General features: G+C 32.2%; 1 long non-coding RNA gene across 1 annotated transcript in view; it reads right to left on the bottom strand.

The window, feature by feature from the left end:
• Positions 1 to 692: 692 nt before the first annotated feature.
• The window catches only part of LOC125612832, a 31,533-nt gene continuing 19,201 nt past the window's right edge, over positions 693 to 13,024 (bottom strand). The window contains exon 2 of the long non-coding RNA XR_007343310.1: positions 693 to 1,005. This is a non-coding gene — a long non-coding RNA (uncharacterized LOC125612832). The remainder of the gene's footprint in view (positions 1,006 to 13,024) is intronic.

The raw sequence follows: 13,024 nt of genomic DNA, 5'->3' as shown, positions 1-13,024 counted from the left end.
ATCCACTCTATTTATCCAGATAATCTAACTGTATAGGAAACTTCCACAAGCAAAAAACTTAATTACCTTTAAACGTTTGACCAGACAACTTCCCATATAACACCACAATAGTTGTCCATTATGGATCTTTAAAGTTAGATCAATAATATAAATATTTGTATTACCCAACAGGCAACAAAACAAATAGATAATCATCAAATATGATAATGGAAATTTGTGACAGAATATGTTTGACTTTCCTATGTACTAAAACATCATTTAGCAAAATGGGAATGAGATTTCTTAATGCTTAATTCAACTCTAACAATCTTACATATGAGAGTATCTGTTCTTTGCCAAAAGGTGTTTTTAAATTAGATAATATGAAAGAACATCCAGCTAAAGATTTGTAATGATAAGCCTCCAATAAACTTCTATTATCTTGTGATCTTCTCTAACCATGGTTAGAGAAAAAGATGTATATTTATCAAGACTATGAAACAAAGCTTAGGTTTTTAATTGTGATTATCACAATTCTAAATAGTAAACTAACTTTAGCTGAACATGAGATCAACTCAGAATGACTTAATGAGCCAGGGATTTATGATCCCTTGAGATAATATTGTGCTTCCAGGGTTGTTTTACTGATGTAGTATATGCAAAAGTTCTCTACCAAACTCCTGAGTCCAGTGAGACAGAACACAGACTGTAAGTCTTGTGGAACAGTTTCATTATTCATGAATATGCATCAAGGATAAGCAGAATCCTGGGATCCATAGTGAGCCGGTCTCCCAAGACTCAGAAAAGTTGCCCTAGGAGGATGGAATCTCCTTTATGTTTTCCATTGCTTTAACAGCTGAGGGCCCCCAAAACACTCATCACGGTTACACATGCTGGGAGCCACTTGGTTAAATGAATGCAAGTGATGTGAAACTCCCGCTTGTAGGAGGAAAGAGGACTCAGTCCGTGTGGTTCCAGAATTTCCTTCTTCTTTCAGGATGTTGCACTTGACTTTGTGATTGAGAACTGCAAGCAAGAGAGGAAAGAGCTGAGTCAATTAAAGTCACCCTGTTACTTATTTTCTTGTACTGCATGTTAGAATATCATTGGAAAGCTAAGCATCCCGATACTGTGAATGTCAACTGGTCATTTTCTATCATGGGTTTCACTGATTAAAAATAAGTTTCAGTTCATCACACATTGCAATTTTTTTTAAATAGGAAGCCTACAATAACTCATTTACACATATAGAAAGAGTGTAGACATAATAATTACTTGGCAATATTATTTTCAAATTTTTAAATGAAAATAGAACAAAAATAGAAACATTAACTCAAAGTTGAATAATTAACTAAATCTATAAGCTAATTTATTTACTTTCTGTCCTCTGTGAAAAATTAAAACAAGTTTTGGCTTGTTGTACATCCTACGAGAATAAACAAGATGATATTACAATGGCTTCAATATCACACCCTTCTCAAAATTATAGAAGTAAAAGCATATACAGAAGAGTATTCTGAAAAGTAAAATTAGATGTAATAAAATTGTTATAATTACGAGCACGAATTTCTAAGTTAAGACCTTGAATTTAAATATAGAAAATAAAGAAAATACATTGTAGACAACAAAACAATTATCTCAGGTGTTCACATCTACTGTACAGGAAAGTTATTAAAAACAGAAGGAAGAATCTGATGCTTTTACAAGAAAGGAATGTTGCCTATTTGGTTTTGAGGTATTTTCCTTATCTGTAATGTTATTCTGAGTAATCATATACTGTAAAATTGATTTTTAATACATTTACATTTTTTTCTTTAAGAAATTATTTAACTTAGATGTTACACAGAGTGGTATATATAGTGGTATGTATAGTTAATACTGTATTGTAAATTTCAAATATCCTCAACACAAAAAATGATAAGTGAGTGATGGGTACGTTAATTGACTTGATTTAATTATTTCACATTGCATTTGTAAATCATACCATCACTTTTTAATCTTTTAATTAATTGTCAGTTTGCTATAAAATTTTAAAAGGAAGAAATTAAGTTTATTTAAAAAATCATTTATCCTATATTTATCACCTAGTTCACAGAAAAAGAGATAAAGAGATAAATATAAGAATAAAGCACAAAAAGTAAAATTAATTCAAACTAGATAAATGTTTTTTAAAAGTTGAATAAAAATGAGAGAATTTTAATGAAGAAAGAAAAATTTTACCTAATGCAATTAGGAATCAGTCGTGTGATAAATTTAAAAATTTGAGATATCAGGGTAGAATTTCATTTCTTTTCACAACTTGCCATCAAGATCTCTAAACTTAAGAATCAAGCCACAAGCACACATGTTCAGCATCTCTCTAAAACAGTGGAATACATCACAGTCTGACTATTGTATGATTCAAAACCAAATGAACAACACACCTTATGTATGGAAATTAGAAATATGTTTTGGAGACTTACAAAAAGCATTTTTTTTCCCATCTCTGGTCTGAAGTAAGTTCAAGATGTATTTTAAATACATTGTTTCCCATGCCTCATCCCTGAGCCAACTCATCAGCCTGTCTCACCTGGATGAGAGAACCTTGCTCTCCACTACTGAATCCTCCATGCCTACTAATGAGCTATAATGAAGTAGAATGACCTTTCAAAATAAAATATCAGTAAAATATACCTTGTCTGAAATGTTTGGAACCAGAAAGTTTTCATATTTTGAACCTTTTTTTTATTTTGGAATTTTTGCTTAGACCTCTTAAGTTGAGCATAAAGAACAAATAATTTAATTCTCTGCTTCTCTGTTAACATATCTTAAATGCCACTGAAGACTTAAGAGACCTAAAAATAGCATCTTCTCTGGTTCAAATTGAAAGTACTATATGCCCTCAAAACATCTTTTTTAGATGAAGTTTTATTTTTAGTATAAACATTTTTAAATGTGCTCAGAATTCAGTAGGATATATGTCATTCAAAACCACCAACAGATTACAATTAGTTAATTTTATTTCTGTTAGAAGATAACCACCAAAGAGTCTTTCCGGTGTTTAGAAATAACCATTTCAAAAGTTTTGTTAGTTTCTAACATCAGCCTCTGGGATTTGCTTTCTTCTTCTTCTTCTTTTTTTTTTTTTTTTTTTTTTTTTGGTGAGGAGTAGTCATATAAAGGATACATTCATATTTTTTCTAACTGCTCTTCAAATGATAAGTGGTACCTTTTAATTACATTCTATATGGTAATTAATTTAAAATATCCATGCAAATTCTTCATTTTGAGTCCCTCTTCAGACAACTCCTAGATGCCCTGGGCTCTTAGCAATTTATTCCAGCTTTCAAAATATTCTGAAAGTGTCTAAGATAATAAAGGTTCTTGAAAATATTCCAAGTAGCTAGAAAATATAAACAGCCATTTGCAGAACAGTACGCTAGCAATGCATGTATTTGCATTTTTGAAATGAAGTATTCACTGTAAACACATAAAAATAGAACAGCAAATGAATAACAGATTTTGAGTTATATGAATATCTAGCTATTTTACAGTATAATTAATATAAGAAGTCATCATCACTGGTAGATGGTTTGATTCAATAGGTCTTTATCATAAATTTCCTCTTAGGTCTAGAAACTTTTTGTAAGGAAAGTATGCTTTTACTTATTCACAATTTAAATAATTACATCATAATTTTGCTTCCAACCTCCTTGTACTTTATTATACATTGAAATCTGCTGCAATTTGTCAACATTAAATTGAAAGAATGACAGACTAGGCAAGTAGGAAAGCACCTGTAGTAATGACTAATCTGGTAGGTTCACAGAGCAAGGAAGTTGAGGTTGGAGTTAATAGGAGTGGCCTGTCTTGGCAGGGACAAGAAAAATATTTTATCATTGTCAGTAATCATTACAGCAGATTGACATTTTATTCATTCAAGAACTGATTTCAAAGTCTGCTCATAGTACCTCCTATAATTTTCTATACCTTGGAACTCTTCTTTTCTGTACCCAGGGTTCTTATATTTTCTGCATACTTACTATCCTGCAATTAGTGAAATCCACATAAAGTTTGCAAGTTTCAAAAGGCAGCAGAACACAACAGACACTAGTATGGCAATATGTAAATCAATGGATGTGTAACTGATGTGATTCTGCAATCTGTATATGGGGTAAAAATGGGAGTTCATAACCCACTTGAATCAAAGTGTGAAATATGATATATCAAGAACTATGTAATGTTTTGAACAACCAACAATAAAAAATTTTTAAAAAATTTAAAAAAGTAAACCCCAGCTTCAATCTGAATCCAAAATAAAATTGATATATTTTTAAATTCTCTTTTCCTAGAAAGAAAACATAGTTTCTCCAAAGTACTCCATATATCCAATATGACCCCTTTAAGATATAACCAGGTGCATATGTGCATTCTGAATCAAAAGTGAGAGCTTAATGTATGCATCGGGAATGAAGACATTTAATAAACATAATGTTTACTATTAATTAAAACAAATGCTTATTATTTATATTTTAAATTATTAAGAGTGAGATAAAATTAGCTAATATTTCTGATTCTGCACAAGCGACTTGGATATAAGAAATGAACAAAAGTCACTGAGTTTTCTTTTATTGTATTAGATGTCTGGTAAATCCATTCTTAATTGGAGCATTGTAGTAAATTGGATGCTTGCGTTTTTCTTGGGGTTTTTAGATAATGGTATAAATTGAATAAGAAAAATATCTTAGAATTTTTCTCAACACAGCCCGCTTCGAGAAGTTTACATGTTTATCTTGCCCACAGTCTTGATACATGTTTTCACTCTTTAATTTCTAATAGTTCTTTCTTATTTTGTTCTGGTATTCTGTGGCTAATAGATGTAGTCATACATTTATTTCCCTCCTCTCTCAAAAGATGTTCTCACTTCATACTCTTTAAAAAAATAGACCCAACACTGAAAGTTGCTCAGACAGGGAGTGATAAAGCTGAAATTCAATTCCATATTGAAAATGGTCATGCTTTTTGCAATAATATCATAGTGATTTCATGACATGTTTAGTTTTTGAATAGTACCAGTAAGCATTTAAAACCCAAATAATTGAAAATTTACATGACTGGTTTAGTTACCCTTGATACTTAAAAAATGTATTCTCATTTTTCCTTTCAGTACTTCCACTAAGAACTCATTTTCTCTTTTCATAAACAAATGCTCTCCCATAATGTTTTGAGTCACATTTTTAAATGTCTACCTTAGATGACAAAATATTTAGGAATAAACACAGTCTTTGTGATCCAACCGCTCAATTCTGAATTACACCTCTACCATTCATTTGCTGGTTAAACTTGGAACACAGTTTCAGCTTTCTGTGTCTTGCTGTCTTCTTCAAGTGGGTGTAACAAAAGAACTATTCATATAGCTGTTTGAATTACTTAATAAAATTTGTATAAAATATGCACATTCAATAAGCACCGACTATTCTCTCTCTGACATTTCAGACATTCAATAAGCACTGACTTTTCTCCCTTTGAGCAATTTTCACCTAAACAATACTTGACTATTAACTATAGTTACCAGGCTGCACAATAGATCTACAGAACTTATTTACCTTATTCCAGTGAAACTTTGGACTATTTGGCCAGCATCCATTCCTCTTCCCCTCCTGCCCTCTGACAGCCTCTGGCAAACACTGCTCTGTTCTCTGCTTTATATATATATGAGTCTACGCAGGTTCGTCTTTCTGTGCTTGTTTTATTCCACCTAGCATAACGAACTTCCAGTTCATCATTAATTTTTGCAAATGAAAGAATTTTCTTCTTTTTAAAGGCTCAATAATACTATGGAGTGTGTATATCACATTTCCTGTAACTTTTTGTCCATCAATATACTTAGTCTATAATATGTCTTCTCTATTTTATTTAATCCTGCTTTGAAAATAGGAGCACAGATATCTCCTTGACATTTTAACTGTGTTTCCTTTGGATACATATCTAGACATGAGGTTGCTGGATCATATACTAGTTTTATTTTTAACTTTTTGGAGGAACTCCATATTGTTTTCCAATGGGTACCCCAATGTAGATTCCCACAGCAATGTATAAGAGATCCTTTTTCTCTTTACCCTTTCTGACACTGACCTTTTGTCTTTTTGATAATGAGAGTCTAATGGGCAAGGGGTAATATCTCACCAGAAGGATGTTGGGAGCCCTGTTAAGCATCAGAATTCTAATTAGCATAGGTAGACAATAGGCAAGGTTCACCTAGCTCTAATATCTGAAAATATACAAGGGCTTGTATCATACAGAGAAAGTGACCTGCAACCCTCACTTACCCAAGTGCAATCCCTTTGCCTACTTTTTATTTCCCTATGAAGAAAATGTCAGTAGAAAGTGCTGCAATTCCTAAAAGCAGTTTTTGTATTTGTATTTTGTTATTGTGGAGATACGGTTTGCATATTCTATTGAGAAAATTAGTTTTATAGAAAAACATAACTCTCAATTATCATGGACAGTAAAATATTTTCCATGGAAAACTCATATTGCTGGGAACTTCTCAACTCCATGTAGATTTATTTCTTATAAAGATTAACTAACACTGCTTAAGAACAAATGTGGTACATATTGTGGTAGAATTATATATAAATCAAGTAGCACAGAGCAGGAACAACATGTAATGCAATAGATTTCTCTATCTGAGAAGTAATTTTCCTGATACAATTGCTATGCTTCATTTCCAGCCGAAGATTCAACTCAGGTAATCTAAACCCCGGGCATGTAAGAATGCTGCTGATTCTCCAGAGAAAGGGGCTCATCTTATTAAGTAGTGCAACTGTGACAGCGTGCAGGATATTTCTCAATTAATTTTATGCTCTTCGAAGGTATTCTACACATTGGGGAGCATGACATGCTCAAAGGTTTCTAAATAGCATTACTGAAAATTGATTTATGGCAGAGAGAATCAGGATCATAGAGCCCCCACACAGCCTCCTGAAAGAATGATTTTTCAAAATGCAATAAAAGTAAGACAATTCAAAAACTTATTCAGGGGACACCCTCTGCATCATGAATGTCTCTGGAGTCTTAGTCAGCTAAAAATCCAATCTATTTCCTTAGGAACAGAATAGAAAATCTCCAAACAACTCAAGCCACATGCACTATTGGAAAAAGAATATATTACAAAGAGGTTTGAAGCTGTTTAACGCCACTTAGATATCAGATATTTGTACTAACCTTCAGCAAGATGATAAAATGTTCAGTAATACCATGATTTAAAATGGTAAAATTAAAGCAAAAGTATAATGAAGGAAGTTACCTTTATTTTTTTTTCCTGTTTTTAAATGGTGCTTATTGAAGACTGAACTTGTAAGATAACTGGTAAGATATCAGTTTTATATGAATAAGTGACTAAATTCCATGGTGACATGTCATCCTTCCTTCATGGGTGAATCAGGATCCCTTCATCCCATCCCGACTGGGTGAGACCATGAGTTCTACCTCTACTTGACAGATTTAAAGTGGTAAACTTACAGTATGTTGCAGAAATGTATATTACCAACATTTCTTATAAATAGTTTTTACTCTGTAGTTTCCTGTATTTGTTATTTTTTCTGACATGTAACCCCCTAATGCCATAATTAATCTATAGCAGTACAGACAATGTGAGTCCAGTATTGCATAATGATTGTGAAAATCAGAGCTTATCAACTCAACTTCTTGATCTATTTTAGATACAGACTGATGATACACATAATGTTTAAAAGGAGTTCTTGTGAACTCAAAGTCTGGAATCAGTACTCTAACAAAGAAAATTTCAACAGATGGTTCTTATTCTAATGTCTCCAAAAGTCAGATTTTAAAAAGAGTCAAATAAAAACAAAATTATTTTCAGATAAAATTATACCATTATGCATATTCAACATTTTGAAAGAATACTTTCCTTATACTTGATGATAGTCAATGCAAAAAAGCACTCTATAATTTGTAGTTTAACTATTTAATCTTATGTCATATATAACAATTGAAATTATAAATATTTATTGAAAGTATAAAATATCTCTTAGACAAAATTAATTAGCTCTTTAAATAGAAAATTAAGTAACTAAATTAGTATATATGTCTAAATGTATGTATGTGTTTATATATGTATGTTTGTGTGTGTTTATAGTCATGAAAAGAATCTTAAACTTCTGAGATGAAGTGTTTTAAATCTAAATGAAATAAAAATCTCATAGAATTTAGACTCAGAAGTAATATTCCAGCTGAATGGGAGATACCATAAAATTGTTTTAATACCTTCTCCAAACAGCATTACTATTGGAAAAAAAAATATCTTACAAAGATACCATCTCCAAGTTATTATTTATTCCAAAAGAGATTTAGGTTTTCAAATTAATTTTAAAACATAATGTTACTATAATGTGATCCTGGTTTCTTTTCATTTTCTCTTAAAACTTTTAAAATTTAAGTTCTAAAATGATAATATATATATATATAGTATTTTCTTAATCTTTATTTATTCTAAGAAATTATACTCTTTATACTAAATATATGGATTGTAAATGAGCAAATATTCATGCGATACTTATTTTATGTAGGTTATCGTGAAAATAGTGTAAAAAATAAAAGCAGTACCTTCATATATTCATCTTTATCAGATTGCACATTTACTGTAATTTATATGTATATATACACACATTATAGTTACATATTTATTAAATTACCTAGTTTTAGCTAATAATTGTCTAACCATCATCAAATTAAATGTCTTAAAATTACCTAAAAAAATAGTTCATGAATTACAAGTATTTCTAATAATGCAAGCAAAAGAGGCAAAACAAGAGTAAAGTTAAAACTTCTCCTTATATGAGCAGTTCTTCATGGACTATAAACTATGGCCTACATTCCTTATTTTCAATGTCGAATGTTAACCCATGTGAATAGCAAACCTTTATTTGCTAGCCAATAATTACCTGAAATTATCATCCTTAGTATATATAACACCTAACAGTTTTATATATATATTTGAATATATATAAAATCTATATACAAATAAATATAATATATAAATAAGTATAAATACCAAATATATATATATAGTATCAGAGGCACTTAATCACTGATCCACATCCCCAACCCTGTTCTTTAATTTTAATTTTTTAATTTTAATTTTTAATTAAAAAATAATTTTTCAATTTAGATACACTTTCTGAGGGCCTCCCCAAGTTGCTGAGATTGGCTTTGAACCGGTGATTCTCCTACCTCAGCCTTCTGAGCCACTGTGATAACAGGCATGTTCCACCATGCATGGCCTATTATTGAACTTTTATCACATTATTTTAAAATCATCCCATTTATATTTTAGATAATTTATTCATATGGTTAAAATTGTAAAAAGTTATTAAAGAGACATCTTTAATGCTGTCTCTATCCATTCATTCTTTATGTTTTTGCCATTTTCTGTGATACTTTTCAAGTATGCTTTTACTTTTGAAATAAAGGTTCTCTTTGCTATTAATTTGGAGAGATGGAAACAGGCACAGCTTTACTTCTGTGCTTAAAACTAAAGAAAAACAGGACAATCTTGAAGCTATTATAGAATTAAAATCACAGTTCAGTTTTACCCAATGCTAAAGAAAGATATGTGTCTGCTGGAGGAAAAGGGACTGCATTATTTGTTTATGTGGAACAGGCATCGCCACACACAATAAAATTGGGTGAGAAATTTTTTTTAAAAAAATTACAAATGGCCAAGTGTAGGCTAGTGTGAGACTATGAAGGCATATTTTGTTATACTGGATTTGGGCTTTAAATATACTTTTATTTTTATTGCAATATGGTAAGTGAGCCTGTGTATGTTGTTAGAAGACTAAAAATATATCCAAATGTGGATGTAGCAATTATCGAAGTAGCAGATTGCAAATATTTACAAGAAAAATTAATCTGACTTCTCAGTTTGAATTGCAGTTTACAAACATCAGTATAAATCAGCATCCATGAAAGCATGAATAGGTGCTAGCACAGTCTGTTTTCATTATCAGTATCCTGACATGGTGTTGCTCAGAAAGATCTGTAGGATTTAACAGGTGGGGACATTTGGTACCAAATGAATTCCTGGTTGGAGACAGTCACCAAATTGTCAAAACCGTGACACATTTCAAAAATACATGAATAGGCTTCCTCTGAAGATTATAAAGCATGTGGTTTGGTTTGTTGTTGTACAATAGTATAAAACAATGCAATTTTTCAAAATATAAACTCTTAAACTTACAAAATATGAATACTTCAGAGCAAATGCAGTTGAACTTGATACTACCTCAGAATCTGCATCAGGTGCATTTCTTGACTGAAGATTTGAACTTGCTGCCACTACTGTGCAACTTTGCTTCATATGCACTGTTCCTTACACATCTCAGTGATTTATCTTCTGACTATAAACATTTTCTTTCAAAATAACTTTATTTTTTTAAAGAATGCCAAAGGAAGCAAATATACTCTAGAAAATATCCATGACTCAGGGTAGGGTTGCTTCTGACTAATCAACCCCTTCATTTCCAGGCAAACATAAACTCTTAGTACACTTTATTAATCTCTTGATCCATAAACACTATTTTAATACAGTGAAAGAAGAAGAAAACCTTTCTGTAATCTAGCCAATTTCAGAGCCCTTATTCCTTAGAATAGAATGCCTTCAAGATCACTAGTTTTTGTTCCTCCTTGAAAATTCAGTACATTGGATCATTCTTCTTGTTTAGGACTGTACCCAGTAACTATGTGGGGGAAGCTGAAGGATTCAGAGCATCACTCCTGTGACATAGGTTTGTATAGAAGTCTGATGTAGCACAGATGGAGAAGGGTAGGGAGCTCTGGGCTTTGGAGACAGCAGGGACATTCCTCTGTTTTCCTCTCTAGGTCTCTCCCCGGCTTAATCTGCTCTGTCCAATGCACCTGGAGGCTGCTGTCTCTGCATGTTGCATTATTCAGGCTTCTTTGCATCTAACTTTTCATAAACTCAGGTCAATGGAAAGCACTTTCTGGAGATCAGGGACTGTTTTATTCCCTGTGGAATACAATGATTATTTTAAAATAATTGTGAGGCCTTACCACATCCCCAACTGTTCCTCTTTCCAGATTCTTGTAATAGTTTTTGATGGCTACACAGGTGCTAAGCCCTAGCTATTTCACTATCATTTGTTGTTTCCCCTACCTCTGCCAACACCTCTGGAAATAACCCCTTGTTAAACTTATCTATCTATCATCTATCTATCTATCTATCTATCTATCTATCTATCTATCTATTTCTTCAAATGTGCTGCTTCATGTGAAAATTCAGATACAGTAACAGTTACCCAAGAAGGTCCCAGTAATCATGCCTTCAAAATTATATTCTAGTAAGAGATTAATCACATAGAGATCCAGACACCCATAACCTCCTAATCAGAGATAATAGTGCTCTGGTTATCGTGCCATGCAATGGAATCACAGTTGCTCATGGGTGACATAAATCTGAGCACAAATTAAAGTCATGACTTCTACAATTTGGCAATTACTGTAAGGTAGGCTGTCTGATTCCAGTGCCATGGATACAACTTTAAAAGTACAAATAGTGAAAAGATTTGATTTGCTAACAATAAACAGACATAAAATCAAAAATCCTCAGTTGTGGTTTTAAAAAATAACATTTCCTCAGAGATCTAACCCAACACCTGTTTTAAGAGCTTCACGATTAGAGCATTGATTGAACATACTGCCTCAAAAGATCTTTATGCTAAGATGTGTACGTTGGGGAATGAATAAGGAACAGTGGATTAGCAAGTAAAGAGACTGAATAATTTAAATCTTCAAATCTCCCAGTAGCTTCCTTGATAGAATAGCATTTTCTCTCATCAATATTCCTTACCTTCCATAAGGACAATCAAAATATTTCCACCTGGGATTGCTGCTACTCAATGGAATGCAAGTGTTCCTCAGGGCACATTATTACCATCTTTCTTTTTTCTTAAAACCCATGATAAAAACTGGATCCAGATCAAAAAGCCCAAGGCTTGTTCTTGGAATAGAGAGTTTCTACATAAAAGAGTCACCATATTGAAAATTTATGGCACAAAGTATATGGTGAACATATATGGATGTTTTTTTAGGAGTATTAGATTAGGACAGATGTTAAACCATGGGACTGGATCAGGCTGAATTCATTGATGTGTTTCCTCTCAGTATATGAGCTCTGATAATTTGGCCTGAGCACCTGGGAATGGTGTTATCCCTTTGCTAGGTTGGTTTAATTAAAGTCTGAACTCAGTTGTGGCCTACAATTAATGAAGTAGAAATTCTCTGACCTGTCTAGCCTAGTTAGAGAAAATATGCAAAGGTTTAGGAAGGTGACTGTAAATAACTCTTTTATATGCAAACTTCTCAGACTACCTTTACTTACTGGAGACAGAGGACACTCCATTTATCTAGCTTATTAGGAAGCAAGGAGGGAGAAACAATTGGGAGTAAGCATAAGAAAGATTTGCTTCTTGATCCAATTGGGCACTACACTGATATGTTTAGATACCCACAATTCAACAGGGTGTATATTTTTGACATATGCATTTATTTTTTCATTATGATATAGGTCTATGAAAATGCTAAAATGAATTTGCGAACTGACATATCCTTGAAAAAAGTCATTTTGTGACTGTTCCCTGAGGCCTATGTGGTAGAACTATCAATGGAACTGGATTTTATGATTTTGTGAGGGTAATGAGATCCTGACAGGAATAAACCTAACACAATCACTGTGATATGTCCCTATAAGACTCTGGTAACCAGAATGTTTGGCCTGCTATAATCCATGGATAATTGATGACAGAGTCCCTGTGAACTAAATAGCTGAACAGCCTTCTAAGGGGTTGTTTGGACAATGTAACTCAAAATGTTTGCTTGACAAAACTCAACATTACTTACTAGGGTGGATTCTCAGCCAAAACTTGTAAGAATTTTCTTTGAATTGTCTTCCTATAACATGCAGTGGATTGGCAAAAATAATCATTCATATATATATATATATATATATATATATATATATATG

The sequence above is a fragment of the Marmota marmota genome, unplaced genomic scaffold, assembly GCF_001458135.2.
Source record: "Marmota marmota marmota unplaced genomic scaffold, marMar, whole genome shotgun sequence".
In the NCBI taxonomy this organism is placed as follows: domain Eukaryota; kingdom Metazoa; phylum Chordata; class Mammalia; order Rodentia; family Sciuridae; genus Marmota; species Marmota marmota.
The sequence above is the reverse complement of the archived record's forward strand: the minus strand, read 5'-3'. Positions and strand labels throughout refer to the sequence as shown.